We start from the raw sequence: 17,936 nt of genomic DNA, 5'->3' as shown, positions 1-17,936 counted from the left end.
GGAAAGAGGTTTAATTGACTCATAGTTCTGCATGGCTTGGGAGGCCTCAGGAAACTTACAATCATGGTGGAAGGGGAAGCAGGCACATCTTATATGGCAGCAGGTGAGAGAGAGAGAAAGTGCAAGAGAGCAGGGAACACCGCCTTATAAAATCGTCAGATCTTGTAAGAACTCGCTGTCACGAGAACAGCATGGGGGAAACTACCCCCATGATCCAATCACCTCCCACCAGGCCTCTCCCTCAGCACCCGGGGATTACAATTCAAGATGAGATTTGGGTGGGGACATAAAGCCTGCCCATATTACCCCGTTTGTCCTGCCTTGATCCATGCCATCCTTGTCCCTGCTGGGTCTTGGATGGTCTCTTGGCCTTGATTATTCCTTCCCAGGGCCCAGAGTCACAGATACTTGTGGCTCAGGGACCCGTCCATGGCCTCTGTCTAGCCCTCCTGATGCAGGAACCTCATTAAGTCTCTCCCAGTCCCCATATAACCTTCTTTGTATCCCACTTTCTTCTCCAGTGACCACTGTTTTATTTCTCTTTACCAGCCATCTTCCTCACTTTCATTCTTCCTCTTCTCTTCCCTCCTTGCCCTGTTGCAGTCAGACTTCCACCCCTACAGCACCACCAGGACCTAAAGGAATGCCAGCGGTCTGCTAATAGCAAGTGTGCATTGGCATGTGTATGCAAGTGTGTGTGTGCATGTGTTTAGGGATATGTCTGTGTGCTTGTGCCTGTCACTGCTACTGACTCTGTCATGCACACCCTTCCATGCTGAGCTGCGTTCTGCTGTCTCTGTGGGGTCCCCGCTGCCCACCTAGGCCCCTGACCTTCGCTCCTCCAGCCCTTCACTTACCCGCAGGTTCCTTACTCAGACACACTTCTGCTCTTGTTAGTTCTCCATTGGTCCTGTATACTTGGCTCTTCACATGTAATGTTTAATGCCTGAAACCAGGCTTCTGAGAAGCAGCTTAAAAACAAATGCTCACTTTGTGTTTACCCTGTCCTCAGGCCGTGTTGATGTCTTGAATTTTCACAAAGCTTTAGCACTTGCAGCTGAGGCATCCAGAAAAATGTTTCCTTCTTTCCATCAAAATCGGGGAAATAACTGGCCTGGCTGCTCCCCTTCCCAGGAGGCCCGCACAAGGGCCTCGATGTTAATTGCATTTAACCTACCGGAGTCCCTCGTTTTTTTTCTTTCTACAATAACTAATATGTAAACTATGATTGCACTTGGAAATTACTTTCACTTAAATTCTATTATTGAGGCCCAGCACGTGACAGAGCTATAACCCATTTCATTAAAAGACCAATCACGCCAGGTGTTGGCCTGGCCGGTTCTTTTCTATGAGTCACACTGGCAAATGTGACATATTATCGGCTGGTTTTGAGGCACATGATAAGAACAATGGTGAGTATATAATTAAATGGAAATTCAATTCTGGCCCAATGGAGAAGAGTAGAACTTTTAAACTATAATAAAAATCTATCTACCTATAAAATTTACCCCGATTAATCTTGTACAATGGCACCGATGTCTGTGCAAGTACACACTGGTATGGGGTAATGACTTTGTTTTTTCTGGAGGGATTTTGACACGTGTCTGCTCAAGTTCATTAACGTTCCTATCTCTGTGGACTCATTTGACAGCACAACAAGGACAAAGGTCAGTGCTGGATGCTAACTCGTGTGGGTTAGCCCTGCTCAGCGCTTGTGTTGGTGCACTAACAAGCCTGGAGAAGAGGCCAGCTATTCTCTGTCTTTTAAGAAGAAGCCAGGTTTCCCATAGTGACTTCCTTGACCTATACCTGACACCATGGAATTGCAACAACAGAAAGAAGAGCAGCTCAGAGATGATGGTGTGCTGGGTTCCAGGAGAACAGCAGGGCTAGAGAAGAGGCCTGGCCGGACCTACCCACACATGGAAAATGCCAGCCCCTCACCACCCAGAGCCCCGCTCTGTAGCTCTGTAGCTCTGTAGGCAGGGCCAGCTCAGCATCTCTCATGGGCCACAGCCCTTCTTCCTGGCTGACCAGCCTTCTGCTGAGCGGGGCATGCCTGGGAAAGGCATCTGCTTCTGTGGCCCTTCCCTTCCTACATCACTTCCAGCTCCACTTCCAACTCCACTGCCTGCCCCTGGACACACTCACATATTCAGCATCCCCTCCTTACCTGCTCCCAGGCTTTGGGGAGGCAGACGGTAACCCTCCCATAGGTGCCCTGTATGCGATTCCTTGGACAAGGGCTCCTGGGCAATGCTGGGCTTTTCGGTTGCTGTGGTTTCATGGCTCAAGGGCTGGTCCTAAGGTTGGGAATATTCTTTGCCCTCTCTGAGTCCCTAAGAAAGGGGGCGCCCTTTGCCCTCCCCAAGTCCTTAAGGAAAGTAGTGCCTTTTGCCCTTCCTGAATCCCTAAGGATGGGGATACCATTTGTCCTCCCCAAGTCCCTAAGGATGGAGGTGCCCTTTGCCCCCCCTGAGTCCCTAAGGATGGGGGTACCCTTTGCCTTCCCTGAGTTCCTAAAGATAGGGGTGCCCCTTGCCCTCCCTGAGTCCTAAGGACGGGGCTGCTCTTTGCCCTCCCTGAGTCCCTAAGGATGGGGATACCCTTTGTCCTCCCCAAGTCCCTAAGGATGATGGTCCTTTTCTGAGTCCCTATGGATGATGGTGCTTTTTGCCTTCCCTAAGTCCTAAGGATGGGGGTACCTTTGCTCTCCCCGAGTCCCTGAAGATGGGGGTGCCCTTTGCCCTCCCCAAGTCCTAAGGATGGAGGTGCTCTTTGCCTTCCCTGAGTCCCTAAGGATGAGGGTGCCCTTTGCCCTCCCCGAGTCCTAAGGACAGGGGTAACTTTGCCCTCCCCAAGTCCCTAAAGATGGGGGTGATTTTGCCCTCCCTGAGTCCCTAAGGAAGGGGGTACGTACCCTTTGCAGGCCCTGATCCTGGCTTCTGAAACAGGAGCTCCAACTTCCAGGCAGCCAAGGTGTGGCCACCCACTCCTTGGCTTTTGAAGATTCAAGGTTGGGAGAGTAGTGACCCCACGGGGGACCCTGAGTTGCTGCCAGATTCCAGCATGGAACCTGAGAGGAGCAGAGAGATGACCTTCCTCTCTGCAGGCTTATCCCCCCTAGGCTGGGACTTGCTGGCATCCTCTACATCACTCACCGTACAGGCCAAGGTTGGGAAGCTTCTGGTCTTGCCCTGACCCAGTCTAGCATGGAGGGGTGAGATGTTGAGATTCAAGTCAGACATGGAGCTCTGGCCCAGGAGCTATCCTGGGAGACAAGTCTGGAGGGAGAGACCTATTTGATCAGCCACCCATGGCACCCCAGCCTCCTCTACTCACTTGCAGCAGAAACAGGAGGATGGGGATGGGGCATGCGGCTGAGACAGTGCCCGGCGGGTGGGGGGGGGGGGGGGTGCCTGGAAACAGTGCCTCCCTCGTGAAGCCCCTCCAATTGCTCCCACCTTGGGCCGTCCAATGGCTGCTTCAACACTAGGGACACTAATTCCACACCGCAATGCAATCCCCGAGCTATGTGTGCCTGATGTCTTTGCGAGCACAGGTGGTATCTAATGGGCTTTCTTAGAGGGCCTGTGCTGACTTGGTGGCCCTGCACTGTTGAAGAAGGTGGGGTCATGGGCTTTGTAGGCACCCATTCTTGGACTTGAATTTAGCTCTCCCAGGAAGTAGTTCTGTAAACAGCTTCATCTCTCTGAGCCAGTTTCCTTCTCTGCAGAGTGCCATGTCAGCCCTGGCCTCTCAGGGATGTTGTCGGAACTGCCCCATGCACCGCCATGAAAGCACCAACATCGCCAGGCATGCCAGAGCTTCCAGTTCAATGCTGTGCCCCTGTCTTGAACTGGAAGAGGCTGGGGTCCCTGGGCTGGGTCCCTGGGATGGCTGGCTGAGAGCAGCTTGGACCAGTAAATAGTGTGTCCAGAGAGGAAGCTCTCTGCTGCTCCCCACACTGTCTGCCTGGGCCCTGGGCCTCCAGCCTATTTCCTGCAGGAGGCCCATTATAAATGTGCTTTGCTCTGGGGAGGGGCCATCCTCCTGGGGACAATAGATAAACTGACCCTGCTATACATGGCTCGCCTTTCCCAAAGGCCCTGGAGCCCACAGAGGAACCCAGAAGTGGTGGACAGGGGCTCCTCTGGCCTCCAGGATGGCCTGCAGCAGGCCAGGGCATCCTGACTTTTCAGTCATTCCCAGGCTCCAGGACAACTCTCAGCATCCCACAGCCCTTCAGCTGTCTATGGGTCTCCGTCTTTCTTATCAGCCTTCCCATTTTCCAGATGGGAACACTGAGACCCAGGAGGGTAGCAGCAATATCTCAGATCCGGCAGGAGGCTGAGGCAAGCTTGGCTCCTGTCACCAGGCCATGTGGCTACCTTCCACTCAGCACACCTGGCTGAGGACTTGCCTGCGGCAGAAGAGATTCTGTCCTCTGAGGTAACCCTGGGGGTAGGGTGCAGGCGATGGTTAGATTGGAAAAATGTGGTGGGGAGGCGGTGGGGACTTGTCATTCCTTAGCTGTGGGATCTCAGGAAGTCACTTCCCACATCAAGGCCTCAGAAGCATCGCTTTTGTTTCCTATTTTACAGGTAAAATGAAGAAATCAGAACTATTGCTTATAGTAGGCTTTATGGCTCTAAAATTAAAAGACCTATTAATGTTTCCCTGAGTAGAGTTTCGTTACGGTCCCTCTGGGATTGTGAAGGTGTGGGTGTTCACCCCAGGTCCTGAAATCCAACTTTGTTGGGCCGGCCTTCTGGGCCCATTGGATCACCCACTCCTGTCTCTTGGGGGATCAAGGCTGTTCTCTGTAGCCCAAGGAGAGACCTGGTATCACTGGGGAGGCCAGCCCAGTGCAGCATCTGTGTCCCCCCAGCCACCTCTCTTGGAGGGCCCTGCAGCCACAGCTAGCTTGCTCTTCTTTCTCTTTTCGTTTCTTTCTCTTTCTTCCTTCCTCTTTTCCTTCCTCTCTTTCTTTCATCTCTCTTTCTTTCTTTCTCTTTCTTTCGCTCCTTCCTTCCTCTCTCTCCGTTTCTTTCTCTTTCTTTCTTTCTCTTTCTTTCTCTCCTTCCTTCCTCTCCCTTTTTCTTTCTTCTTTCTTCTTTCTTTCTTTCTCTCTCTTTTTCCTTCCTCCCTCCCTCCCTCCCTCCCTTCCTTCCTTCTTTCCTTCCTCCCTCCCTCCCTCTTTCTCCCTCTCCCTCTCTCTCCCTTCCTCCTTCTATTCCTTCCTTCCGTTTTTCTTTCCCTTCCTTTTTTTCTTTCCTTCCCTCCCCCTCTCCTTCCTCTCTCCCTCCCTCTTTCCTTTTTTCCTCCTTTCCCTCCTTCTTTCCTTCCTCCTGCTTCCTTCCTTCCTTTCTCCTCAACCTCCCCCTGCTTCTGAAGGAGCTTGTAGAAATGCTTAAATTCATCCCCTTCAATTGAAAATGCCCTGCTGGGCCCCAGGACTGGAGCTTCAAGTGCAGAAGTGTGGCTCCTGGTGAGGGAGTGGAGAGAAGGGTTTGGTCTTCTGGAGTCGTTTTCCTGGGTGGATCTGGGCAGGTTCAATACAAGTGAACTCCCTCTTTGTATTCCCTGAAGGATAAGGAAGAGAGACCAGGGTTGGCACAGGTGGTCGAGGATGCCTCCCAGGGGCCAGCTCCTCCACGCAGATCCTAGAGCTTCCCGGTAGGGAGGCTGCAGCCTCTCCACCCAGCCACACTGCACAGACGTCCAGCTCCCCTGCTTATTGCATCCCAGGCACAACACCAGCACACTTGAACTCGGTTTGGAAATAAAATGCTTCAGCCCATCAATACTCTTCAAGAGCTCTTCAAAGATGTAATCAAAGGGTCTGCGGCCTGCTCCCTGACGGGGCCCTTACACATCTGGGGAGGACCCCTCTGCTTGCATGCTTTGACCCCTCCATCTCCCTTGCCCCCAGAGCTGCCACCCAGCAATTACTTATTACAATCGAGTGTTTTCAACTGTGCATGTGGGGGAGGGCATCAAAACAGAGGAGCTAAAAATAGGATCTCTTAGAGAAACCACTGTTAAGCCAGATTCTCCTAATCTGAGTTTAAAGAAAATAGTCAAGGTTTGCATTTTTTCCAAACATAATGGTACACATAGATGACCAAGATGCATCCCTGGACAGGTTAACCCCGCCACCCTGGGCAGAGTGGCAAATGCATCAGCTCGGGCCTGGGGGTGGGCACCACCACGGAGGAGCTTCACTGGACCCAGAGGGGCTGGAGCAGGCTGCCCCGCCCCCACACATGTGCGAAAAGACAGGAACAGGCCAGCCCTGTAGCCACAGGGCTCCTCCCTCCCACGCCTGCAGGCAAATGGGAGGTTTACCTTCCAGGCATCTCTTCCTTTCACGGCCTCCAGGCTCCTCTGAGATGGTCTAGGTGAGATCCCCTCCCAACCTGGCCCTGGCTGCCGTTCTGTCATTTTATTGTCCCTCTGCCCTGCAGATGGCCACTCACACTTCTGTGCCTTTGCACACTTGGAGCACCTTTCCAGCAATGCCCAATCACCATGCCCTCCTGCACTGCCTCTCCAGCTAAGCCTGCTTGCCTGGCATGTCCTCTGCTCTGCCTTGGTGTTTTCTTCTCCCAGAAGCATTTCTAAGCCCTTCTGTCTCACAGTTAGAGGACTGCATTCACTGGCCCCATAAGATACCCTTCGGATATATTCTTCTACCCTTGACCTTGACCGTGAGCTCTTTGGTAGGGACTGTGACTTGTTCATCTCTGAATCTGTCGGTGTAGAGACAGGCACAGATTAAGGCTCCATCTGTGTTTGCTCACAGCATTTATGGGGCACCGACTTATTCTTTGAGGGGGGGTTCCATGTTCCAGGTTCTTTGTCTCTGCAGTCTCTTGATTCCCCTGCAGCCAAGAGCTGACTGGGGGCTGCCAACTGGACTGTGCTTCCTAACAAGTGTTGAAGTGGGATCAGCAGCTCCAGGTCAGGCTCGCCTTGGTCTGGAATCCACTGGTGGGATCAGCAGCTCCCTAGCTGAGAGCACAGGGTGGCCCTGTCCTAGTCGGGCATCTCAGGAGAGGAGCATGACTGCAGTTGGAGGGGCCATGTTCCCGATTAACAGTGAGTAGTTCCCATGGCCAGGGTTTTTATCTGCAGAAACAAAATCTTGTGTGTGATTTTCTTCTTCGAGAAAGTGGATAAGAGCTGGTTGTCCTGTTTTTTCCCTTGGACAAACCATGCAAAAAACCCTAAACTCACAATGGAGCAACTTCCATTTCAGATCAGTTTCTCCTCCTCTAACATGGTCTATTTATTTTTATTGGTTTGTTTCTCATTAAATCCTTCAATTACTCTGCAGTGTAAAATGGTGAAATTATTGGCATGTGCCACCTTCATCATGTATCTGAGTTTGCTTATTACACTTGCAGAAAATGCCTGAATGGTATTTGGTTCTGTTGTGAATTGAGACAGAGTTAATAAATATTATTTGGTGTTTTTTTCCCTGAGAAGCACTGCTTTTCTTGATTGTTTTTTACAGTTGGATTGGGAATATTGATTTATTCACCACTGTTACAATAATTGTATACAAGGAACAAAAAATGCAGAGGTAACATTTCATCAGCTCCAGCAGATTAATTAGTTGTAGTAGATTAGGCACAGTGTTACAGGGAAGATTTGCATTTAGAGAAAGAAAAAGTTTCTTCTTTTTTTTATCTTAAAAAAGCCAAGAGAATTTAATAGAGATGTTTTACCGTAAGCTGCTTCACTCATTAGTCAATCAGTCTTTCCAGATGAAGTCTCGAGGATAAGCATAAAAGAAACTATTGGATGAAATTATTGGGGGAAATGTCTAAGGGACATGGAGAGAGTAGAGTGATTCCCTCTTAAAAGAGAAGTTTAAGAAAATTAAGAGAATTTGAATATGCAGATGTTCAAACAAAAGTTTCTTCCACGGAATTCGGGAGGGCTCGCGCACTCAAGAACTATTGGGTCTCCTTTCGTATTTTTATAATCAAATCCTATGCATTGTGGTTTTGTTTGCATTTATTCTGTTACCAGAATGTAAAACAGCTTGAAGAGCAGAAGAGTCACTTTCTGTTTCAGTTGGACCACATGACAGGAAAATATTTAAGTCCCCTAAACACAAGTATTGTACAGTTTTTCTCGGGTAAGACCAGGAATGACTGAGCAATGTGCAGACAGCTAGGTGTCGTTCACGTTTGCTGATCCGGGCTAATCCAACTGAACAAGAAATCAGACTTGGGATATTGAAAGAAACGCCACACCTCTTTCCTCTCCTGCCTCTAAACAGAAGGCACTGCTCTTTTCTGGGACCCCTTCGGGACCCCCACGGGGCTGCACTGCCCAGTGTCAATGTTTGGCGGGATTTTTGTTGTTGTCGTTACTAAGGGTTTGGGCTATTGCAGGATGCTTGAGAAGTTAAAAGCTGTTTTGGTTCTCATGTACATGGAAAAGTGTTGCAAAGGTGACAATTCCAAAATTAGATGAGGGAAAAGCTCAGGGAATAAAAGCTAAAGTGAGGAAAAAGAGGCAGGAGGAGAAAATGGAAGAGGAGATAGGCCCAGACTGTGCAGCTGCAGAGAGGAGAATATTCTTCTAGGGTCACCGGGAACCCGCAGACAGGGATCGAAGGCTTTCTTTGTGACTAGGCTGCTAGGTTCCAAGTGTGGAACCGGAGGGATCTACAGGCAAATTAGACCCAGTCCCAGCTCTCACGCTACAGACTCTGAGGGCACGGGCGTCTGCTGTGCTGCCCGCTGGGGGAGCGCTGGGCTGCCCAGGTTTGCTCGGCGGCATGTGGGAATCCAGGGTGGCTGACACTCAGCTACGATCTCCGGTCTCCACTCGTGGGGTGCACACTCCTGTCTTTCTCTTCGTATGAGCTCATCTGGGAGTTCAAGCCCGGTGGGAAGCAGCGGGTGAATTTGGAATCATGAAGGAAACCACTTATCAAATTGCATTGGTTATTTTAACCTGGCCCTCCAGCCTCGGTATTTCCCCAAGATCAAGAAAACAATGTCTCAGTGTCTGACTTGTTTATTCTTCCTGTATGTATGTTAGTTTATTGTTTTTTTTTTATTTAGTCCCATGTTGAATATGTCGTGAGGATATTTTATTTTTTATTTTTTTACACTTATTTTATTTTTTACATATATCTTGATTTTTTCAACTTTATTGAGGTACACTTGACAAATATAATTGTATACATTTAAAGTGCACAACACGATGGTTTGATATATACATACGGGGTCAAAATCATGACACCAATCAAGTTAATTTGCATGGCCATCACCTCACCTAGTTGCTGTGTTGGTTTTTTTTCTTTTATCTTTTTTGGTGAGAATGTTTAGGATCTACTCTCTCAGCAAATTTTAAATGAACAATAGAGTATTATTATCTAGAGTTCCTTCCCATGTTGCTTATAAGATTTCCAGAACTTATTCATTTTATAAATAAACACTTTACCCTTTGACCAACACGTCCCGATTTCTTTTCTTTTTCTTTTTTTCTTTTTAGAGAGAGTCTCACTCTGTTGCGCAGGCTGGAGTGCAGTGGCTTGATTTCAGCTCACTGCAACCTCTGTCTCCCAGGTTCAAGCAATTCTCGTGCCTCAGCCTCCCAAGTAGCTGGGACTACAGGCATAAGCCTCCAGGTCTGGCTAATTTTTTTTTTTTTTTTTTCAGTAGGAACGGGGTTTCACCGTGTTAGCCAGGATGGTCTCGATCTCCTGACCTCATGATCCACCTGCCTTGCCCTCCCAAAGTGTTGGGATTACAGGTGTGAGCCACTGCACTGGGCCATTTTCCAATTTACCCCCACGCACAACCCTGGTCACCACCCTTCTAGTCTACACCCTGTTTCTGAGTTTACTTTTCTGCTTTTTGTTTTTAGATTGCGCGTATAAGTGGTAGCATAGGTTTTTTTTAAAGTAAGTTTGTGAAGAGCATATGGTTATATCTAGGCGAATTAATAGGGTGACTTTCTTCCTCATTGCCAAATTTCTGAAGAAATAGGTCCAAAAATACACGAGATGTCCCCACTCTGCCTTTTCCCTGTCCACTGCAGACATTGCTAATTTCTAATTTGCTCTTCATTCTTGAGTTTTTCAGTCTTACTTTGTAGACAGTCATTATCATTGTAATCACAATCAGCAAGACAGGTGAAATCAGTTGGCATCCTGTTTTATTTTTAATTTTTATTTTTTGTTGCAGATCCTCAAGATATACAACATCATGTCTTGATATATCATAGTGAAATGAGTGCTTCAATCAAGCAGATTAACATAGCCATCTTCTCACACAGTTACCTTTGGTGTGCATGTGTGGTAAGAGAATCTAAAATCTAAAAACAAAATTTAGAGTTGGAAATGTTATAAGCACATGTTGTAATGTTCTGTTCTGTGTTTGTGACCTTGGTAATGTTACCCTGAGAGTCTGGAGCTTCCTAGGGCTCTGCTAGGCCGCTGTACACCTGCTGGTGTCTTCGGGAAGGTCACCTGAGCTGCTGGGAATCTTGTTCTGCTGCCCTAGAATAATGTCAAATGTGATTAAGGTCAGTCAGGATGGAAAGTGGCCATCCCAGCACATTTCAGGTGCTACCGGGAAAAGGACACATGGCCATCTACTGAGTAGCTCATTTTTTGTTTTGTTGTTTTTGGTTTTTTGAGACGGAGTTTCTCTCTTGTCGCTCAGACTGGAGTGCAGTGGCACGACTTCGGCTCACTGCAACTTCCACCCCCTGGGTTCAAGTGATCCTCCTGCCTCAGCCTTCCCAAGTAGCTGAGATTACAGGCATGTGCCACCATGCCCAGGTAACTTTTGTAATTTTAGTAGCGACAGGGTTTTGCCATGTTGGCTAGGCTGGTCTTGAACTCCAAACCTCAGGTGATCCTCCCACCTCAGCCTCCCAAAGTGCTGGGATTACAGGCATGAGCCACTGCGCCCAGCCTGACTAGCCCATTTTGAAGACACCTGATGAGGAGAGAGAACCTTGATTCCTAAATGTGACCACTTGACACAGTACAGCTTCCACTTTGAACTAGTTGGTCACTCCAAAGTTTTCTTCTAATTCTCAATTGTATAACTTACTCCAACTTTTTATTTTGAAAAATTTCAAACCCACAGGGAGCATTAAAGAATAGAACAGTGTACAGCCTTTTCTCTGTCTTCTGTTTTGCCATGTGGCTCTGTATGTGTGCTTTCTGAACCATTTAAAGTAAGTGGCAAATATGTCACTTCACCACTAAAGACTTGACCTTACATCTCCTGACAGGAAGGACACTTTCATTCATAAGCATAATACCATTATCTAACTCAAGAAATTTAACATTGATATAATAGTATCTAAGATCCCATTGATATTCAGCTTTCCCCAATTGTCCCACTAATGTGATTTATAGCACCAACTATCCCCGTATTTCATGAAGAATAACAGTGCATGTCCTTGTTTTACAAATTTTAAAATTTTTAAAGAAATAAACATCTTGTTACATTTAATTATAAACTATAACTAGCTAATGTTTAATAGGTATTTCCAGGTTGGTTATCACTTAATGCTTAGATATGATGTGTTTGTCCTTCACTTTTCCCCTTGGAGACTACTTTGGGGCAGCTTTATGTCATAAGTGGGTTAAATCTCTTCTGCAAGCCTATTCACATGGTGCTATGGTTTAAATGTGTTTCCCAAAGTTTGTGTGTTGGGAGCTCAATTGCCAATGCAACAGTATTGAGAGGTAATTAGGACATGAGGGCTCTGCTCTCATGAATGCATTAGTGTTACTGAGGGAGGGGGTTAGTTATCAGGAAAGTGGGCTTGTTATAAAAGCAAATTTGTCCACCTCTTGCTTCTTGTTCTCTCACATGCACCCTCTTGCTGCCCCACCTTCTACTGTGGGAAGATGCAGCATGAGGACCCATACCAGATGCCAGCACCATGCTCTTGAACTTCCCTGCCTCCAGAACTGTGAGCCAAATCAATTCCTGTTAATCGTAAATTACCCAGTCTGTGGTATTCTGTTATAGCAACATAAAACGGACTAAAACACATAGCCCCTATGGAGAAAAAGGGTCCAGTTGTCATACAAACTTGGGAAGATAGTTTGTTATACTTCCCTCTTGGAGATAGATACATTATGATATAAAAGTATTGAAAAGTGAGGCAGGAAAGAAACCTCTTGTACTCTGTTCAGCTTGTCTTCCCACACTCATTCCATAATGGAACCCTTCACTTGGCAGTCACTCTAGTTCCAAGAGAACACAGTTGCTGAATGAATTAGTACCTTGTGCAGTGCAAAACTGAGGGTTATCTCAGAGCACTTTTCCATAACTTTGCTAGAATGATGCAACAGGAGGGCTAACACCTATAACTTTCCCTAGTTAACCCAAAGATCCCCATGGCTGGGACACTGTGGGCTCTCTTCAGGAATGGCTTTATTTTGGAACTGTATATATGCTCTGGAGTGTGGGGCATGCCTGGCCTGGGCTTGCAACTGAGTCTTGGGGTGGGGGCTAGGTTATGGGAACACTGCAGCTGGAAGAGTTAGCCAAGGCAATCCGACCTTGGGTTTTGTGCTAATAAATATTGTGAATTAATTCTTGTGCATGTGCCCAGAAGTTTTCACAATGGCCATGCAGAACAGAATACAAGATCAAACAAATTCCGCTGTGGAAAAAACAGACTCTATTTCACCAGGCAGATCTTTCCAGTGCATTTCATTTATTGATGCCAATTGACATCCTTCCTCTTCTGTCATATACTTGCATACATAAAATATTTGGAAATTCTCTATCATATATATAGATTCAATGTGTTAAAATACACAAAGGAATGCATCCTGCATAAAAACAAGCTGGTGGTCTATTCACTGTGCTCTCATTCAGAAGAGGAGCTTGAAGCAGAAGGAATGGAGCTTCCTTTCTAGAAAGGCCAGCTCTGCTAGACGGGCTGTGGTCAGGGTGGCCATTGATTGCACCATGGTCCAGAGCTAAAGATGCAGGCTTTGATGCCAGGCAGCCTCACCACTTGCTCACCATTGTGACCTTGAACAAGAAACTTGGCTTCTTAGAGGCTAAATTTATTCAAAACAAAGAACAATGGCCCGGCATGGTGGCTCACACCTGTAATTCCAGCACTTTGGGAGGCTGAAGTGGGTGGATTATGAGGTCAGGAGATGGAGACCATTCTGGCCAACATGGTGAAACCCCATCTCTACTAAAATACAAAAAATTAGCCGGGTGTGGTGGCGTGCACCTGTAGTCCCAGCTACTTGGGAGGCTGAGGTAAGGGAATTGCTTGAACTTGAGAGGGAGAAGTTGCAGTGAGCCAAGACTGTGCCACTGCACTCCAACGTGGTGACAGAGTGAGAATCCGTTTCAAAAAAAAAAAAGAAAAGAATAACACTATCTCAGCATGTTGCTAAAATTTAGGCATATATGCAATGATCTTAGCATTGCAGCTGGCTGCCAAGGCCTTAATTCATAGCTGCTACACACCCAGGCCGGTGGTCAGAGTAATCTGGCCAGGATGTTGCAGGCCTGGGTTATGGTGGAGGGTCCCTTGCTGATCACTGATCATGCTTCTCTCTGGGTTCAGTACCCTTCTGAGTTGCTAAGGGCCCTCTTGGCATTGTTATTCTACACAATTCTATGAAAAATGGCTTGAGGACAATGTCGACTCTTGTGTGCGTTGGTTTTCATGTGAGAACACTGGCAATGATTCTGTGCACGTGGACCCTTCAGCTGCCACTGATCAGCCCAGCTCAGGTCAGGGCTGATGGCTGGCAGGGCAGGGCCTGCCTAATGTTGTGGCTGCACTCCCGACACATTCAGTTTCCCTCAGGAAGTTTTGAACCATCTCAGAGCTTAACAGTTTTTGGATTTAGAGCTTTCTTCTGGACAATGGAATGAAGAATGCCCAAACATCTTTCCTATGCTTTGGGTAAAATGAACAGATGCTGATTAAAGCATTCTTTGCTGACATGAAGAGTCACTTGCATACACCCTGTACCTCTCTGCAGAGCCAAATAAAATAATTCCAGATCTCCCTCATGCAGAAGAGAATGTTCACTGTCTTCCTTTAGGAAAAGACCTCTGGAAAGCATTGCCTCTCTCCCCACTTCAGCCACATGGTGCATCCTCATGTGAGGCTGCCTGTAGGATGCTACCACAATGTCCTGCCCAACAAAGCAGCTTCCCAATCATCTTTGACAACTCGGTCAGTAAATCAGTGGTCATCAATAGTCATCCAGTCCTCTATGGATTGGGCATCTTGATCTAGACCTTGCGGGGGTGGTGTTGGTTTATTAATGTAAACATTGTAGGGCTCTCTGCTGGGTGCTGTGGTGAGGAATGGGTGAGATCTTGACCACATCTCTATTGTTTGTCAACCATTATCTGTGACAACAAGCCAGGAAGGGTAGGGTCTTTGTAGCTACATAGCCCAGGGCTTCAATCCTGACTGCAGCCATTTGGTAGCTTTGATTTTTTGCTAAAATTTTTCTTCTGCAATTCTCAGTGTTCTCATGTGTTAAATGGGAAGAAACCAATTCTTGCAAAACTACGATTGGTTTAAGTGAAATTATGTGAAGTTCTTGGCTATTACTTGCTGCTCAGCACATGTTTATTGCCTTCCTGTAGCTCAAATGCTCATGGATTAGAGGAAGCCAATGTGAGAGGACATTCTTCCCATGAATAAGTCATGGACCCCACAGCCCTAGGGCTGGCTGACACCTCTGGCAGAGGGCACAGAGCCTCAACCCTGGCTAGAAAGCCCAGCCCTGTTGCCTGCCCTCTCATCAGGATTGGCCCATGCACAGTGACTCTGAGAAGCCACTGTCTCCCTGTGGGCTGAGCACATTGTCTTCACTTCTTATTTGCAGAGGGGACACTGCCAATCTCTGTCCCTGGGATTCCTAGATGGCCCCCCACTTCCCAGGATGATTTGGGAGCCCTTCTGCTCAGTGGGGGAAGGAGTAGAAGGAGGAGTCCTCTCATTACTCCTCAGTTTCACAGAAGGGTCTGGAGTGCACTGTTAGTCTGTTTTGTGTTGCTACAAAGGAATACCTGAGTCTGGGCAATTTATGGAGAAAAGAGGTTTATTTGGACTCATGGTTCTGCAGGCTATACAGGAAGCATGGCACCAGCATCTGCTTCTGGAGAAGCCTCAGGAAGCTTCCACTCATGGCAGAAGGCAAAGTGGGAGCAGGTGTCACATGGCAAGAGAGGAGCAAGAGAGCTGCCAAGCTCTTTTCAACAACTGGCTCTCACATGAACTAATAGAGCAAGAACTAACTCATTCCCAAGGAGAGGGCACCAAACCCTTCATGAGGGATCCACCCCCATGACACAAACACCTCCCCTTAGGCCCCACCTCCAACACTGGGGATCACTTTCAACATGAGATTTGGAGAGGACAAATATTTAAACCATATCAAGTGCTTGAGTCCATGACTCAGCCAGGGGCTCTGTGGGCACAGGCAGGAAGAAGGGATAGGCATGAATCTGGGGAGCCCCTTACCCACAGCCCCAGTGCAGCCAGGCTGGAGCCTGCATGGGGCCTGTCCAGCTGGGGCTGTGCAGTTTTGAGAAGCTGCTGTAAGGGCCCACCCCAGAAAGGGATTTAAATTCAAATTTCCTGCCAGGTTTTGAAGCACTGGTTAATTTCCTTTCCTTGCTATTTGGTACTAAATTCAGAGTCTTTGTGAGCATGAGGTGTGCATGGATGTTGTCAAGGATTCAGCGATCGATGATCTAATGGGGAACTTCACAGCATATTTCTGATGAAGTAAAACCCATTTTGACAGAGCCAGATGGGGACTGGAGGGAGGAAGCTTAGAGAATACATTCTGGAAAGTAGCTGTGGTAGAATCACATTCTGCCTCTAATTGATCTTCTGCTTTGTCAAGGAAGGAAATTAACATCCAGTATGTGGTTTTCCTAAGAAAACCCATGATTTCCCACTCAGATGCTGTGTGTGCAGATCAGCAGACTCTGGCCTTGCACTCAGAAGGACCCACTGACATTTCATGGAAGTGGATTTCCAAATGAACACCTGTACCTGTAGGGCTGCCCTGGAGGTGTTAGGAATGCAGCCTCCCAAGTCTCTGGCCTCCCTTTTGCTCAGCGAGGCCAGTTTGTTCTGGAGAGTGGGGCTCTTCTTACTGCCAGCCCAGGAGCCCCCAGCAAGGTGGACAAAGGGGAAGACCTCTGGACAGCAAGGAGACTGAAGCTCGATTTGGACCTGTAGAATCCGCAGCACCACCCTAGTCCTGGGGCCCTCCACTATGCATAAACACAAGTGAATTGTTTAAAAATATATATGTGTGCTGAAATTAAGCTGTATATTTTCTGATAGAAGCTTCTAGACCAGTCCTCGTGTGTGTGTTTGTGCATGTGTGTGCACACGCATGTACACATATTCGCTGCAGCTTTTCTGAGCATATGGTCCATGCACCTGTTTGCTGACCTGTGCTGTGAAGATGGGGCCTGGGGGCTCTGGGGAAGGGGACACTGACACAGAACTTGCTGTAACTCTGGATAAGGAGATTAAAAGCTCTCCAGCCCATCCCCAGGCAGGGGCTAAATACACTTCTGATAAGTAATGTCACCCAAGGCCCTGATGACGGCAGTAGGTGGCCAAGCATCCTTGCTGCTGTGGGAGAAGATCGACCCTGGCTGCTGACGCTTGGAACCCCTGTCCTGAACGGTGTGTGCTTGTTCTTTGCAGTGGTCCTGAGAGGGTTGTCATCAGCTTCAATTTTCAGATACAGAGGCTGGAGGGGCACAGAGCTGGGTGGGAGCATGGCCCTGAGTCACACAGCCCACCCCACCTCTCTAAGCCTTCCTTTTCCCACCTGTGAAATGGAGATAAAGCAAGACCCCCTCCACATCACGGGGTTATCGGGGTGAAATTGGACCTAGGGCAGAGCCCACAGTATATGCACATGAGTTGCTCTTGCTTTTGTCTTTGGGAAGGTTGCTAGACAATTTGACAGAAGAGCCAGGGTCAGTTCATGTGACTCGATTCAAGGTCATCATGTTCTGACATAGCCACATGTAGCACTGAGGACTGGAGGGAGAAGTGGCAGGTGAGGGAGAAGATGCTGAGGGCTTCCTAGGTGCCCAGAAAGAGCCAGACTCAACGAGCACACCCTGCTCAGTCTGCCTGGCTCAACCTGGGCATCCAGAGCCACCCTCTGGGAAGGCAGCCGAGGATCCCAGGTGCCTGCTGTTTCTGTTGTGTGGTTGGTGGCCTCCGTGGGGCTGCCGGGCATGACACCCAGCATCAAGGGGTCGGGGCTGAGGCAGAGACCAGGGTACTAGGAGCTGTCATCAATCCCAGCCTTTCTCGGGAAGCTCCTCTTTACTCATTCTTCCTTGCAATTGCAGTTTAGCAAAAGGTGAGGCTCTCTTGTCCAACAGATGGGAAACCACAGGTGCTGGAGGAGCGAGAGGCCCTGCAGGGCACAGCCAGCCTGGCAGCCTCTGTCTGGAAGCCTCTGCAGTTTGGAAGAGTCAAGGGCTCTAGTGAGACTTGCAGGCAGTACCCCCACCCCCTCCTCCAGGTCACAGGAGCAGCCCAGCCGCAGAGCGAGGCACCCCCTGGCCCGCGGAAGGCCTGCAGTGACTGCTGTGACACCGGGCCTGCACCATGGCTTTGTCCATCTGTCCGTCTCCTGTGCTGCAGGACTCAGGTGCCTTTGCAATCTGATTTGCTAATAGCTTCAAGCTTCCCTTTCTTGCTGATAGATGGAAAAATGGGGCCTTAAAAGATATTTACATCTACAGGAAGAATCTGAGGGAAACAAAACGGGTAGGGGAGAGGATAAACAGGAACAAGCAAATCCTACATTTCATGTAACAGTCGTGAAAAGGGAGTTAAGAATGTAGGAATTTTGGACAGCTGTGCCGGGGAGAAGTGTACGTTCAGCAGAA

Source organism: Gorilla gorilla, chromosome 8 (genome assembly GCF_029281585.2).
Source record: "Gorilla gorilla gorilla isolate KB3781 chromosome 8, NHGRI_mGorGor1-v2.1_pri, whole genome shotgun sequence".
NCBI classification, from domain to species: domain Eukaryota; kingdom Metazoa; phylum Chordata; class Mammalia; order Primates; family Hominidae; genus Gorilla; species Gorilla gorilla.
This window is presented reverse-complemented; position numbering follows the sequence as displayed.